At 32.2% G+C, this 16,139-nt stretch overlaps 1 non-coding gene across 1 annotated transcript; it reads left to right on the top strand.

Annotated features, from left to right (window-relative positions):
• The first annotated feature begins 226 nt into the window (after nucleotides 1-226).
• On the top strand, nucleotides 227-330 carry LOC112762039 (small nucleolar RNA R71). The gene has a single exon (XR_003182400.1). It is a non-coding gene; the product is annotated as a small nucleolar RNA R71 (small nucleolar RNA).
• Nucleotides 331-16,139: the final 15,809 nt, after the last annotated feature.

Below are 16,139 nucleotides of genomic sequence, written 5' to 3'. Positions count from 1 at the left end.
AGTCTCAACTTTATGAATTCCTTTCTTCTGATGGATTTCATGGTTTACAAGGTTCCTCTCAGAGGTATACATGAATTGGTTGTTTGCAACCATCTCAATGAGCTCTCTTGCTTCTGCAGGCGTTTTCTTCAAGTGGAGGGATCCACCTGTAGAGCTATCCAATGAAATTTTGGATATCTCAGACAAGCCATCATAGAACACGCCTATGATGGACCATTCTGAGAGCATGTCAGAAGGACATCTTCTGATCAATTGCTTGTATCTTTCCCAAGCTTCATAGAGGGTTTCACCTTCTCTTTGTCTGAAGGTTTGAACTTCCACTCTGATCTTGATCATCCTTTGAGGAGGAAAGAACTTAGCCAAAAAAGTATTAACTAGCTTTTTCCAAGAGTCAATACTCTCTCTAGTTTGGGCATCCAACCATAGCTTAGCTCTGTCTCTTACTACAAAGGGAAAGAGCATAAGCTTATAGACTTCAGGATTAACTCCATTAGTCTTTATAGTATCACAGATCTATAAGAACTCAGCTAAGAACTAATGTGGATCTTCCATTGGAAGTCCATGAAATTTGCAGTTCTGCTATAGAAGAGAGACTAACTGAGACTTAAGCTCAAAATTGTTAGCTCCAATAGCCGGTACAGAGATACTTCTGCATAAAAGTCAGAGGTCGGCATGGTGAAGTCACCAAGGACCTTTCTTGGCTCCTCTTGAGGTTCGGCATGTCCTCTCTTTCTTGTTCAAAACTTTTTGAAAGGTCTCTTCCGGAGTGTTGTGCTTTAGCTTGTTGTAAACGACTTCTCAGAGTCTTTTCAGGTTCAGGATCAGGAGTCAAAAGGGATTCTTTATCCCTGTTCCTGGTCATAAACAAGAAAAGAAGAAAGATGGAAAGAAAGAGAGCTTCTATGTCTGATTGAGTATAGAAGACTCCCAGTGAGATGTGAAGAAAGAAGATAGAATAAGCGAGAAAAGTGAAGATGGAAGAAGGGGAAGAAGAGTTAAAAAATAGAGATAAGAAGAGAAGAAGTATAAATAGAAAAAGTAAATAAGAATTAAAATTTTTTGTTTTTATTCTATTTATTAATTATTTTCAAAAATTAAGGTTATTAATTTAAAAAGAATTGAAAATTAGTTTGTGTATTTTCGAAAAGAGAAGAGAGAAATAGGAGGAAATTTTCGAAAATTAAGAAGAGATGAGAGTTAGTTAGGAGGTTTTGAAAAAGAAGAGAGAGAAGAAGGAGAAAGTTTTCGAAAATTAAGAAGAGAAGAGTTAGTTAGGAAGTTTCAAAAAAGAAGAGAGAGATGATAAGATATTAATTAAGGAAAGGTTTGAATTTAGAATAAGATATAAGATAAGAAAAGATTTGAAATTTAAAAATAAGATAAGAGATAAGAAAAGATAAGATAAAAAATTAAAATAATTTGAAAAAGATTTTATTTTAAAATTGGAAGTTAGAAAAGATAAGATAAGAAATAAAAGATTTGAAAAAGAATTTAAAAAAATAAGATTTTGAAATTTGATTTTGAAAAAGATTTGATTTTAAAGTTTGAAATTTGAAAAAGATATGATTTTTATTTTTGAAAAAAAATTGATTTTTGAAAACTTGACAACTAAGATATGATAAGATAAAATTTTGAAATTAAAATCTGAATTTTTATGGTTAATTTTTGAAAATAATGTAAAAAGATAAGAAAAGATATTATTTTTTTATTGTTGAATTTAATGATGAAAGAGAAAAACACACAAAAGACACAAAACTTAAAATTTTTAGATCTAGCACTCCTAATTTTCGAAAATTTTGGAGGGAAATACAAAGGGACACAAAACTTAAAAATTTTAAGATCAAAATACAAAAAAGACTCAAGAACACTTTGAAGACTAACAAGAATACAAAGGACAAAATTCAAAGACCTAAAGAACTTAAGAACATAAAAAAGACACCAAACTTAAAATTTTTAGAAAACTAAGAAGGAATTTTCGAAAAACAAAAGAAAAATAACAAGAAAACACCAAACTTAAAGACTTGACACAAGATTTAACCAAGGAAAAATTATTTTTGAAAATTTTTAAAAAGAAAGACTCAAAGGAACAACAATTACCAAGAACATAAGCACAAGGCTCTAACCAAAAACAAAAATTGAACAAAGAAAATAAAAATATTTTTGAAAAGCTTTTTGATTTTTCGAAAAAATAGAGAAGGAAAAAAATAAAAATAAAAATAAAAGACTCAACAAGAACACAGATTAAACAAAGAAAGAACAAATATTTCTTGTAAAAGGTTTAAGAAGCTGTGGGAATTGAAAAACAAGAACATGTAAGACCCTAACCAAGAACAAAAATTAAACAAAGAAAAGAAAAATATTTTTGAAGAATGTTTTTAATTTTTTTTTCGAAAAATTGAGAAGAAGAGAATAAAATTAAAAGACTCAAATAAAATAAAATAAAATAAATTACCTGATCTAGGGAGCAAGACAATCCGTTAGTTTGTCCAAACTCAACAATCCCCGGCAACGGTGCCAAAAACTTGGTAGCACAAATCCCCACACCTTCGTACTATTGTACCAGTAAGTGCACTGGGTTGTCCAAGTAATACCTAAGCGAGTCAAGATTGATCCCACAGAGATTGTGGTTTGAAGCAAGTTATGGTTATCTTGCAGGTCTTAGTCAGACAGATCAGAAGGTTGTTGGTTTGAAGTTGTAAGAGTAATGTATGACTTGAAAGGAATAAAGGAAAAGAGGTAGAAAATACTGATAGGAATAGAGTTGAGAGTTAGAGTTGCTTTGTCTTTCTGAATTAACTATGGTACTACTATCTTCTTTGCTTGTGAATGATCTTCTTCTATGGCAGGCTGTATGTAATCAAAGCCATTACCTGTGGTCATTAATCAGCTCTGCTCCAGATCAAACGCTATTGCCCGTGGTCATTTAGTCTGACGGAGGGTGAAGCTCTAGCAGTTCATTCTCTTGGCGATCCTACTCAAAACGCCACAGATAAGGTCGAATCTTCCGGATCAGAGTACGCTGCTTCTTTGGACTCTAGCCTATACTACGGAGACCCTAATCTCCCTGAAAATCAGCTAAACTGGTGTCTCGAGAAGTCCTTAACGAAGTCGTGGATTAGCCGTCTGAGAGATGTATAAACATAGTTGTTGGTTCGTGCTTTCCGGCCACGTATTCACACGAACCCAAGTAGACGTGGGTGTTTGTCAGGAACATTCGTCTTAATGTGATGAACAGAGCTGATTATATGGTCATCCTATCCACCACGATGAAGATCGGATATACATCTTAGAAGTAAATCAGACACGGATCGAAGAAGAAACAATAGTACTTTTATTAATTCATAGGACTCAACAGGACTCCTCCCCTCAACTTAGGAAATTTAGAAACTCATACTGATGTAAAATACAAGGTAAAAACATGTATGGTGTCTGAAAGGAATCGAAGAAGATTAAAGGTCGGAATAACATAAATCTAATCCCTTAAATACTAAACAAATGACTAGTAAGGGTAAAATAGTCTTTTTAGTGCTAGAATCTACTTCTGGAGCCCACTTGGTAAGTGTTTGGGTTGAGCTTTGATGAGATCCACGTGCTATGAGGTCTCTTGGGTGTGGAACGCCAGCTAGGGGGTTCTCTTTGGGCATTTGGACGCTAATCTCTGCTTTTTGGGCGCTTGACGCCTGGAATGGGGTAGGAAGCTGGCATTGGACGCTAGTTTTAGGCCTTCTAATCCGAAGCAAAGTATAGACTATTATATATTTCTGGAAAGCTCTGGAAGTCAGCTTTCCATAGCAGTTAAGAGCCCTCCATTTGGACTTCTGTAGCTTCAGAAAATCTCTTCCTAATGCAAGGAGATCAGATCCAGACAGCATCTGCAGTGCTTTCTCTGTCTCTGAATCAGACTTCTGCTTCAGCTCCTCAATTTCAGCCAGAAGTTACCTGAAATTGTCCAAAAATACAAAAACTCATAGTAGAATCCAAAAATGTGAATTTAACACAAAATAAAACCTACTAAAAACTATATGAAAATGATGCCAAAAAGCGTATAAAATATCCGCTCATCAGTTGCGAAGAAAATTATTGGGTCAAAATGAGTTGGTAGTGATTGAAGGGATGAGTTGATATAATTGGATGATGGAATGGAAGAGATGGATTATTGAAGTTAATTTGGGACTTTTGATTTGGTGAAAATGGGTTTTTGAAAGAGGTGTACAGGACACTCACTCTGGGAGGTGTACAGGACACTCAACTCTGCGAGGTGTACAGAACACTCAACTCTGCAAAGTGTATAGGATACTCAACCCTGCGAGGTTCCCTCTATCTGCGAGATATACAGGGTATTTACTCTAGGAAGTGTACAGGGCACTCACCTTATGAGACTATATTATATATATAGCGAGTAAACAGCAGAGAGACAATGTCTCGGTCAGCTACGGGATATGTCGAGATCTGACAATGTAACCTACACGTGAACTCGTGGCCAGTAGGGCAGGCATGCATCATTTGCATTTATGTGTATTGATTGGGTGTATCTATATGCTATTTGAGCTACTTGCTTTATTTGTTCTCTCTATTTGTGTATTTCTTGTATTATTTTGTATGTGTTTAAACAAATGAGAGATCCCTTATGGTGCCGATGGTGACGCTGATGGTTGTTCTGGATGCGATGTGGTAAATGGAGGTTTGTGAAAAACTGAAAATAAATAGATAGATTAGAAATCCTTAGGCAAGATGCCATTTTCTGGTTTAGTGAAAACGCTAGGCTTGGATCAATGAAACTTTGAAGTTTAAGATTGCTTGGAGAGTTCCTATTACCTTATATTGTATTGATTCGGCACTTTTATCCTACTGGGAATCCGGTAGTTTGGGTTCTCACCCATATATTATTTCTGTTTTTCAGATGCAGGTTCCAATGCTTCTCAGTGAGCGGGAGTTTTATCTGGAAGTTGGCGAAGAAGACTTTTATTTCTGTTTTAATTTTAGATCCTCTCTTTCTTTTGAAAAAACTTATATGATGTACTTATTTTGAAGACTTTCCTTTAGAGGCTTTTGATGTATTCTTGGAGATATTAGTTATGTATATCAAACTGTTTTACTGTTGTAACTCTAATCGGCCTAATCTTCGCGAGCCGAGACTAGTAGATATTTGTATATACTTATATATGTTTCTTTACCCTTATTCTTTTTTCAAACTTTTAATTATCTACCTTTTTCGACGCGCTTATGTATATTATCGAGTATGAACGATTTGACGAATTGTCTTTTATCCGAGGTTTAAATACTCTTACAAGCTTCTAATTTAATATCTCCTTCTATACATATATAAGTATTTATATCTAGTCTTGTAGCACCAAACCCTTATTAAATTATTACTTAAGTATAAGATTTTAAAGGATACGGTGTTACAATAATTAGGTGTTAATTAATATATTATTCACTATATTTAATTTAGAGAGCGAGTACGTATTTACTAAATAAAAGAACTCAATAAATACATATTCAAATCTAATAGAGTTTTACTCTTTCGTTGCTTACCTTGTGTATGTAGTCCAAAGAGCCAAAAAACTAAGCCTAATATGGAAAAAAAGCCAACAGGGTCAGCGAAATAAAAATAAACTTAGAAAAAATTTATCTTTTTAACGAGACAGTTGGATAAATTTTAAAATAGAAAATATTAAGGAACATATTTTTAATAAATAAATAAATACATTAATGTTAATTCAGTATTTTAAATACAACATAAATAATCGAAGCAAAACCAAAAGGGTAAGTGAAATAAAAAAAATTAATAGAAAAAATTATTTTTTTTTAACGAGATATTTGCATAAGTTGGGAGTAAAGATTATTGGATGTACATGCATGAATGAATTAGCATTGAGAACTAAATCAGAGACCTGGGTGAATCTAACGCTAAAAAATAAATAAATAAATAAATAAAAAGGAATAGATAATGCTTTTAGAGAATGATATTAGAGAAGAAGATTTGATAATATGCTAACGTTTGTGTTAGTAGAAAAGAGTAGAAGTATTTATATAGACTTCCGAATAACAAAAAATTATAACTGTTCAAACTTCTTGATTTGAAATTCAAATGAAACAATAATATATCTATTCCAACAAAATTATACTGCCCCGTCACCGAATAAAAAGTAATTTTAAATTTGTTTTATAAATAGAAAAAAATTTATCATCTAAAATTAATTTATTAAAAAGATAAAATAATTAATATAAAAAAACCGACTGCTCAATTCCGATTAATAGAAATTTAACTTTATATGCAGATTAATTAATAGTTTAAATTGCAATATTATAATTAAAGATTAGTTTACACAAATATGATTTACAACAGTTTAATTTTATTTAACCGATAAAAATGAGTTCAAATAAGTCAGACCCAAAATAACTTGGTAGCATTTTGAAATCCAACCAAATTTTTAGCTTTCAATTTCACTCAAATCTTTGACCCTAATCGGCGCCTATTTTACCCAAAATCCTAAGCGGCTAAGCCAAACTAAACCACCATCACATCCTCTTCAAACGCCGTCTATTGGAATGTTGATGTTATCGGTAAATTTTTTTTCCTCTTCTCTTGAATATTTTATTATAATTTGATCACTTTAGTATTTTATTTAATTTTTGGACAACAATAATAACATAAAATTTTGTTATTTCTTTCTTAGAGAATGACATCATAAAAAAGATGAATTTGAGCATCAAAGAGGCTATAGCACTTCCTCCTAGTAGATAGATTATAATGGAGTTCAGTACAGAGTTGCAACCGATCGATCAAGCAACTGGCATATTAAATGAGTTTTTAGGAAATTTGGATGTCGACTCTTAAGATTTTTCAATTAATGAAAAAAGTTAGAAGACAATGGACATTGCTTTGAAAGAAATTGTATATATGACACAATTAAGGTATAATTTTAGTTTTGATAGCTTCTTATGTTATTTAAAATACGACCTATGTCCTTATTTTTTCTTATCTTCGTATTTATCGGATTATGTCTCAAATTTGTAACGGACCTTTCAATACGAAGAGGATGACAACAGAAAAATAAAATAGGTAATTATTCAAAGGATAGGAAAAATCTGGAAGAAAACAAGAAATAATTTATTTCATAAGTTTTACAACGAGAGAAAGAATTTAAAAGAAAATGCTAAGCGTAAAATATCATAAATAAATGTACAGCAATGAAATGGTACCTTTAATATCGATTGAAGGATTCTACAAATGTAATTAATATTGAATTGGTATTTCATTTAATATCCAATTTTAAATATTTTGAATTCCTGAATAAAATAATTGATTAGCTGTGATGGAATTAAAAATCCAAAATATCCTTCCATTATGTTTCTAAACCTTAAAACAAAAAGGGCACCATAAAAGAGTCTATAAGTTCTAAAATTCATTACATGCTCAATTCTATTTGCGTCTTTATTTATAGAAAAAATGCAAATAAAATGCTCTAAATTGGTCAAAGCAGCTTTATACACATATTCGGAATTCCAATACATTGGCAAGGCGAAAGGATGAAGAGGTAATTATGTGTCTATTATTTTTTGTATATTTTTTCATGTTTTGTAATATTTATTTGTTAGATATATGATTGTGAAAATATTTAAGTGGTTATAGGAGAAATTACAGAAAAGGCACATTAGTAGAGGATAGGTATGGACTATGGTTCATAAAAAAAAGATGGCTCATATATCCAAGAAGATGCGCGTGTTGTTGGAGTAAGTATTGTTTTTACTTCTCTTGCTGTATTCAAGTTGCTAACTTTGAAATTACAAGAACCCAATTCTGGTATGTCTGTAGGAAGCAATTGCGAATATCGAGAGCCAAGATGGTTCTTCGAAGGAACTTTCACATAATGATTCGCTTGCACGAGTCATTGGAAATGAGCATTTAGGACAAGTTCGAGGGTAGGTTTTGGACCATGTCCAACTCATATTATTCGTAATACTACACAACAATTGAATTCTAGAGTGCAAATTAAGGAGTATCAGAAGGAGATTACAGAATTGAAGGCAGCGGTAGCAGAACTAAAGGCAGAGACAGCAGAAGAGAAGGCAAAGAGACAGACCATGGAGAATCCATTAAGATACATAATCCATTAGCAAGGAGATACTTTGTCATTTGATGTTGCTGTAGAGCTGAAATCTTTGAAAAATGCACCGAAATAGGTAGGAGATCTTTTAACAATTTAATGTTTTTTTGTTTGCTTTATGAATAGTGCACTTCAACGACAAATTGCTATTAACTATATTATTTTTGCAGTTATATATATTATTTGGATTATTCTAGCATTGTTTTTTTTACTTGAATTATGTTTTTTTATTATAATTGAAAGTAAATTAGTTAAATTAATATGTAACTTCTCAAATTAAAACATAGAAAAATGGTGATTGTGATTTGAAATAAAAATTCAAATAAATTGGAGAAATGAAAAATGGAAAATAAGAAATTTAGCAACGGTTTTTATTACCCGCTGCAAAAATAACTAGTTAACCGCCACGACACGGGCATTAATTAGGTTCCGAATCTAGCAAAGGCCATTAACCGCCGCAAAATTTTTTCACCACAAAATACTATTTAGCAGTGATTATTCCAGCAGTTGTAGAAAATCGCCACTAAGGGTTTAGCCACGTCCTATCTCGGAACGGTATATCAACCGCTGTAATACGTTTTGTGGCGGTCAGAAAACTGCTGCTATCTAAAAAACCAATCGCCGCTGTTTGTCGGATTTGTTGTAGTGAAAGGAGATTAGAACATGAAATTTGTTAGAAAAAAAAAGGGCTCAAATAGATTGATCTTTGTTTTTTTTCTTTAATTTATTCTCCATTGACCTAATTTTTTTTAAGTCACAGATACTAAGATACATGCATTTTCAGTTTTATAATAGTGAAACGATTATGATGACCAAACACACATATCGTAATATTCACTTCTAAAGCTCATACATTTTTTCAACTATTCACCCAAAAACGTGTTTTGAGATCTATCTTTTAAAAATCATATCCTTGACTATAGATAATAGTACTATCAACATTGAGAACTTCTGATATGTCCTCTGATCAAATGATAATGGTATATGAAAAAAATTTAGTGTCTATAATTCTCCATTGACATGCAAGTAAAATTTTTAGTGTGTATAATTCTTTTTCGAGAAAATAGCTGAAAAATGTGAAGAGGATTGACGACAAATGTGTAAAAGAAGAATTGTTGGACTTTCTTGAAGTTCTTAATATTCAAATAAACAAGGCCAACATAAAGAAGATAAGTTCTGCTTTAGTTTTCTTCGGTCCACAACCCCTTATTTCTAGAATGGATTTTGTTAGCTCTTGATTTGAAACTATCACATTATATGCTTTCAAGAAGAACTGTGAGTAAAATTATTAGAATTTTTGGAGTCCCTACATACTACAACTGATGTTCAACTTGCTGATAAAGAATAGGTTGATTATCTTTGAATTATTATCTAAGATTCTACATCAATTATTTTGTTTTGTTTGTAAAAGTAAATAATATACTTTGTGGAATAATATGTTATATTTTGAGCTGTTTGGTTAAAAGCATCCTTCATGTATTTCTTGATTTTTTATATTGATTCTTTTTAAATTGTTCTATAGTTCAAATAGATGTTTTGGAATTAAACATTATATCATTTCAAACTAAAAGAAAATCAATCATGTATCTCAATACTTGCTTATTTTTTGCATTTGGCATGCATCATCATAATGGCAAGTTGGCAACTGTAATTCAATAACTTGATTGATGAAAATAAATTCCTCTGCAGTTAATAATTATTTGTGTCTTTTTATCAAATAATATGTCTCATGTGTTCTTATTTTGCAGAGTCATAGTTACATGTTTGGTTTGCGTTATTCTTAGGATTGATTAGTCCGTCCATTTTAGAGTTGTAATATAGTCAAGTCTAAAAAATTTAAAATTACGATTTTAATTATTTGATAGTTATGTTTTACAGCTTTATACAAATTAAAAGAAATAATTTAAATATTGAATAAGTATAGTCTATTAATATATAAAGAGGAACAATCTCAATATTTGATTTTACTTTTATACAGCAATAAATACATTTACTTATTTATTTTTTAAATTAGTTAAATTGTGCTCTAAAAATTATTTTAAGAAAATTATTTAAAAATACAAATTAATATTAATCACTCTAAATTTTATATATTTATTTTTTATAATTAGATTAAATATCGAAATAATAAAAAGAATGTTAACTATTCAATTCTTGCAATGTGAGAACTTTGTTATTTATATATGAGCTCCTTTGTGCATAGATTAAAAAAACAAAAAATAAAATATATTTATGAAAAGGCATGCACAAAGGTTGCAAAACATACCAGAAAAATATTTTGAATAGTTAATTTAACCTTTACATAGTAGTTAATTAATTTATCTATTTTTTAAATTTAGTTAAAATACATTTTAAAGGTTCATTTAAAAAATTTATTAAAAAGATAATAAATTAATACAAACTAAAATATCAAAGAATATTAACTACCATAAAAAAATATTGATTGTTTAAACCAGATTAAACATCAACATAACAAAAGAGATTAATCACTTAATCTTTTATATAGTAAATAAATTAATTTTTTCAACAAATATATATTAATCTTTTTGTAAACAAATTATACATAATACAATAAAGTAGATTAAGTAAATGACTCGCACTATGCGCAGGACCATACACTGGAGTATAATAATATAACTAAATCTCACTTAGTATTTAGTATTTTTGTGATTACAGTATAAAATATTTTTATTAAAGTTATAATTTTTTGGGGTTCTATAACAGTAACAAAATGTAACAACATCTATTTAAAATACAAACATAATAGCATTCACATGTAAGTGGAATTCACTAATATGGATTAAAAAATAATAAGATTATTTAAAGTAGAGGATGAAACATTCTATACAATGTACAATAGATTTTTATTTTTGTACGCGAAGACTTTTCAAATTAAAACTAACAACTCTTAGTTGTTTACAGACCCTAATAAATTTTTGCAATGGATCAACATTTGGTCGCGTATAGTACGAGTCTTACATTAGTTACAAAAGAAAGAGGATGTGGGCTCCATCTTTATCAACTTTATTATATATGTATAATAGTTGTTAACTAAAAATTATAATATATTAAGTGTGTGAATAAGTTAAGTAGGGTTAAATCTAAATTCATATTCGACTCTGTTTGTAGCTCAACTCACTCAGGTCTCAACTCAATTCGTTGCTGGTTGGGTTGTCCAATTCTATTTAAATGAATTAAGTTGGATTGGATACTCGCGAATAGGATTACTATTGTCAATTCTAAAAATAAAAGAAGGATCACCGTCTTAAATTGAGACTTTATTTTTATCGACAGTTGAAAAATTAATAGTTGAAAAACTCAATTTTTTTAGTTTAATTTTGATGTACTGATAGTGTAAAATATTTTATACAGTTGTGCAATCACATTTATTTTTTTGGATGACTATTCACACAGTTAATATGAAAGATAGTTATTTTTATTGATATGATATTACATAATTAAATACACATATAAAACTATTTTACACTAATAATGTATCAAAATTAATTTTTTTTTTTTACCGACAACGTTGCTGTTAAGTATCGTAAATAATTTCTAAAATTAAAACATAAATTAAATCAATTTATTGTTACCGAGAATCCGTAAATAAAATTATAGATAGCTGAACCATCGATAAAAACATGATCGTTGAAAAAGTTTTACCCAAATTATCGACAACCTGGTTTTTTTAACCGTCGTTAACTCACCGTCTTTGACTGGCTGTTAGTGTAGCCCTCGGTGATTTAACTGCACTGTGTTGAAGTGATAACATAATAAGTGCATGGATCCTTTATCGCCTTTAGCTTTGAATCCAATCACGGGTCCCACACTTTATTGAAACTAAATGACATAATATGATGAAGATTGCTTATAATTAGTGGCCACATTTGCTTGATGTAGCTACGCTTAGGATGCAACAAGAAGATATCATCCAAAGTGGACAAATTAATTAAATTAGCCTCTTCAGCACCTTGAATTGTGCAAAATATATCTAAGCCTTCATTCAGAATGACTAATGAGACTAATAATTTGGCTCCGAAAGTGAAAAGGACGCGAAGATACCTGTTGTCGAAACTTAAAATAGTGGTGATGAACTTATGACTTGTGTCGGGTCCATGTAGGATCTCTCTTCATACCCACGAGAAGAAAATAATTAATCATTTCAATGGCTTCCTAAAATTATGACTTGCGAGGGGAACATATATATAATGAAATTATATGTCTATGACCTAGAAGTTTATGAACTTTTTGTAAGGTAATAATCATATGAAAATCATATATGTTTATAAAATTATCTTATATTAAGGAATAAAATGATCAATTTGCTTTATTTTTTTCTGTGTTAATAATTAAATTAGTTTTTAAAAAATTTTATCAAATGAATTAGTCCTTTAAAAATTATAAATTAATCATTTTTATCGTTCTATAACTTAATTAATAGTTTTTATTAACGATTGATGGTATAAAAAGTTATCTGACAGTATACATGATACCTAACATATCCAATTGGACACTGAAAAAATATATTTATGAAAATCTATCAATTTAATCAATTTTTTCAATTATATAAACCCTAATTCTAATATAACCTTTTTTTTTTCCAAAGATAATAGGTTATATTTCATTAATTATTAAAAAATGAAATACAAATATGTCCAAAAGCAGGACAGCATAATAAAAGGTGGGGATTTCCCAAAAACACTACACTGAAGGTATTCATCCGACGGTGCGTGGTCGAAAAACGAAGAAAAATCTAAAAGAAGAAAGAATGATAAATTCAATTGCATGCAACTAAGAGCTTGCCTCATGGAGATGACGACCTAAACTGGGAGTTCTTTGGATTTCACGGAGCAACTTGACAGAGCTTGCTAGAATGGCAGACGGCATAGAAGTAGAACCTTCAAAAATCAACTGGTTGCGAGCTTTCCAGCAGTTCCAGCAAATGATGGCAAGCAATTGAGGATTACGGTCAGCATTCTTCAACGGGTTAAGTATCTCTGTTGATGCAGTCCACCATGTCCAAAAGTCGTTAGAACTCTGAGGGGGAAGACAGTCACGAAGATAACTCTGAGACCATACGTCTTTAATTCTAGAGCAATCGATTAAACAATGAGTGACTGTTTCCGTTGCTTCATGACAGCAGGGGCATATTGGTGATATAGATGGGATGCGGTGATGAATCTGAGCAAGCACCGGAAGTCGGCCATGGAGAGCTTTCCAGATAAATAGCTTAATTTTGTGAGGCAAGTTCAACTTCCATAGATCAATCCATGGCTTTTTCTGCTGCATATAATTAGGGCAAAGCTCCAGAGGCGGATGGTAAAATAAATAGCCAATTCTGTAACCTGAAGCTGTATCATATTGCTTGGATTTGTTCAAATCCCATTGCAATTTGTCCCTACCCTGCTGAATTTTAACTGACAAAATCCTGTTTGCAACGTCTTGGGGAAATAATTCTTGAATGAGATTCTGATTCCAATTCCTATCTTCAGTAATTAGATCTTTAACTCTTGGAACCAACTCAGAAATAGCCTGTCTATTTGGCATGTCAGAAATCATTAAAGGATACGGAGGAGGCAACCAAGGATCCTCAAAGGTTCGGATATTCTCACCAGTACCCACAGCCCAATTAAGACCTTTTTCAACAATCTTTCGGCCTTCCAGTATGCTCCTCCATCCCCAAGAAGGTAAGACTCCAATTTCTGCCGTTATAGCATTACCATTGCTAAAGTATTTACCTCTTAGTATTTTGGATAATAAGAAAGTAGGCTGTGTTACAAGTCGCCAAAACTGTTTGCCTAAAAGCGCCAGATTTTGGATTCTGAGATCTTTAAATCCAATGCCTCCTTCTTTTCGTGGGCGAGTCATAGTGTCCCAGCTAATCCAAGCCATCCGCCTTTCAGAACCTTTTTGTCCCCACCAGAACTGAGAAAGTAGAGAGTGAATTTCTGAAATTAAACCATCAGGCAACTTGAAGCAAGACAATGTATAAATAGGAATAGCTTATCCCACTGCCTTAATTAATATGTGTCTACCACCTGACGAAAGAAAATTGCGCTTCCACCCTTGGATTCTTTTTCGAATCTTTTCTTTGATCATACTAAAAGAAGCCTTTTTTATTTAGAGACTGTAGAAGGCAAACCAAGGTATTTATCCTGAGCCCCAATATGATTAATATTCATAGAGTTAGCCAGTAGTGTACGAGTAGTGGAGGGAGTGTTGTGGCTAAAGAATGCAGCAGATTTATTAAGATTTACCCTCTGGCCATTGATGCTTTCATAAGAATTCAATAAATGCAGGATATTTGAACATGCTTCAGGATTAGCCTTACAGAATAAGATGGAATCATCAGCAAATAGGAGGTGGTTGACCTTGGGACATCGCCTATGTATCTGAAGACCCTGAATTAGTCTGTTTTGTTCTGCCTTGTGTAGCAAGAAGGAGAGACCTTCTGCATAGAAAAGAAAAAGGTAGGGGGATAGAGGATCTCCTTGTCGAATACCTCTATTTGGTTTGAAGAAACCATAAGGTTGTCCTTCCACAATAACAGAATAAGAAACAGTTGTCACTAATTCTCGAATCCACATGATCCATCGGGAGTCAAAACCAAACTTCTCCAATATAAACCAAAGAAAGTGCCATTCCACCCTATCATATGCCTTACTCATATCTAATTTTAGCGCCATTTCATTTTCGAGACCCCTTTTTTGTTCTTCAAGTAATGCATACACTCGTGAGCAATTAGGATATTATCAGAGATTAATCTGCCTTTAATAAAAGCACTCTGCATAGGGCTAATTAGTCTATTCATCATACCTTGAAGCCTATGTACAAATACTTTGGAGATAATCTTGTAAAAGACTGAAGATAGGCTTATTGGTCTTACCTGAGTCATATCTTTAGCATCAGAAATCTTGGAATAAGACAGATCTGAGTGTGGTTAAAACCCTTCAAGATTCTGCCCCCAGAAAAGAAGCTCTTAACTGCTCGAAACACATCACCACTAAGTATGTTCCAGAAGGTTTGAAAAAATTTTGCTGTCATACCATCATCTCCTAGAGCACTTTGAGGATGAATGCTAAATGTTGCGCGTTTCACTTCCTCCATAGTCACTGGTCTTTGAAGCCTACGGTTCATGTGAGCTGTAACCTTAGGTTCAAAATCAGTAAACAGAGGTTCAGGGTTCTCATGACAAGTAGAGGAAAAGATGTCCTTGAAATAAGATTCAGCCACAGAAGCAATACTAGCATTTGAAGTAGCCACTTCACCATCACTGCCAGTTAGTTGCCAAATTCTATTCCTTCGGGAAATTTTTGATGGAAGAAAGCTGTATTCTGATCACCAGATTTGAGCCATTTGACTCTAGACTTATCTTTCCAATAAGATTCCTCATTTTGCAATGCTTTTTCAAGTTTGTCCTCTATTTTTGAAATGATGTCGCCTCCATGAATTCCTGCTAAAAGAAGTTCCTCTAATTCTGACTGTAGTAAATCAATCTCCACCTTCGAATTAGATCTGTGTTCTTGCTGCCATCTGACAATCTTATGCCGACAACACTTTATTTTTTGAGTTAGGATATACATGGCTGAACCATCAATCTGTTCATGCCAAACCTCTCTAACAATCTGCCTTATTTCATCATTGGAACACCATCTTTCTTGGAATTGAATCGGCGTTTAGATATCTCAGTTCTCGGATTAGAGTCTAAGAGAAGAGGGGCGTGATCCGAGCCTGATTCTGACAGTCTAAGAACCGTTGCATTGGGATAGAGTTGCTGCCAATCAACTCCTACCAGGAATCGGTCCAGTCTTTCCTGTATCAACTCATCACCCCTCCGTCTATTTGACCAAGTGAATGGTCTTCCGACCATACCAATATCAATCAGGGAATTATCATCTATAAAACTATTAAAGGTTTCAATAGAAAAAGGAGATTTAGCACCCCCACCTTCTTTCTCCAATTGATTAGAAATGGCATTAAACTCCCCCATTAACACAACCTTATCATCGAACTGTTGGGTGACTGAAG

The sequence above is a fragment of the Arachis hypogaea genome, chromosome 16, assembly GCF_003086295.3.
Source record: "Arachis hypogaea cultivar Tifrunner chromosome 16, arahy.Tifrunner.gnm2.J5K5, whole genome shotgun sequence".
NCBI classification, from domain to species: Eukaryota; Viridiplantae; Streptophyta; class Magnoliopsida; order Fabales; family Fabaceae; genus Arachis; species Arachis hypogaea.
This window is presented reverse-complemented; position numbering and strand designations above follow the sequence as displayed.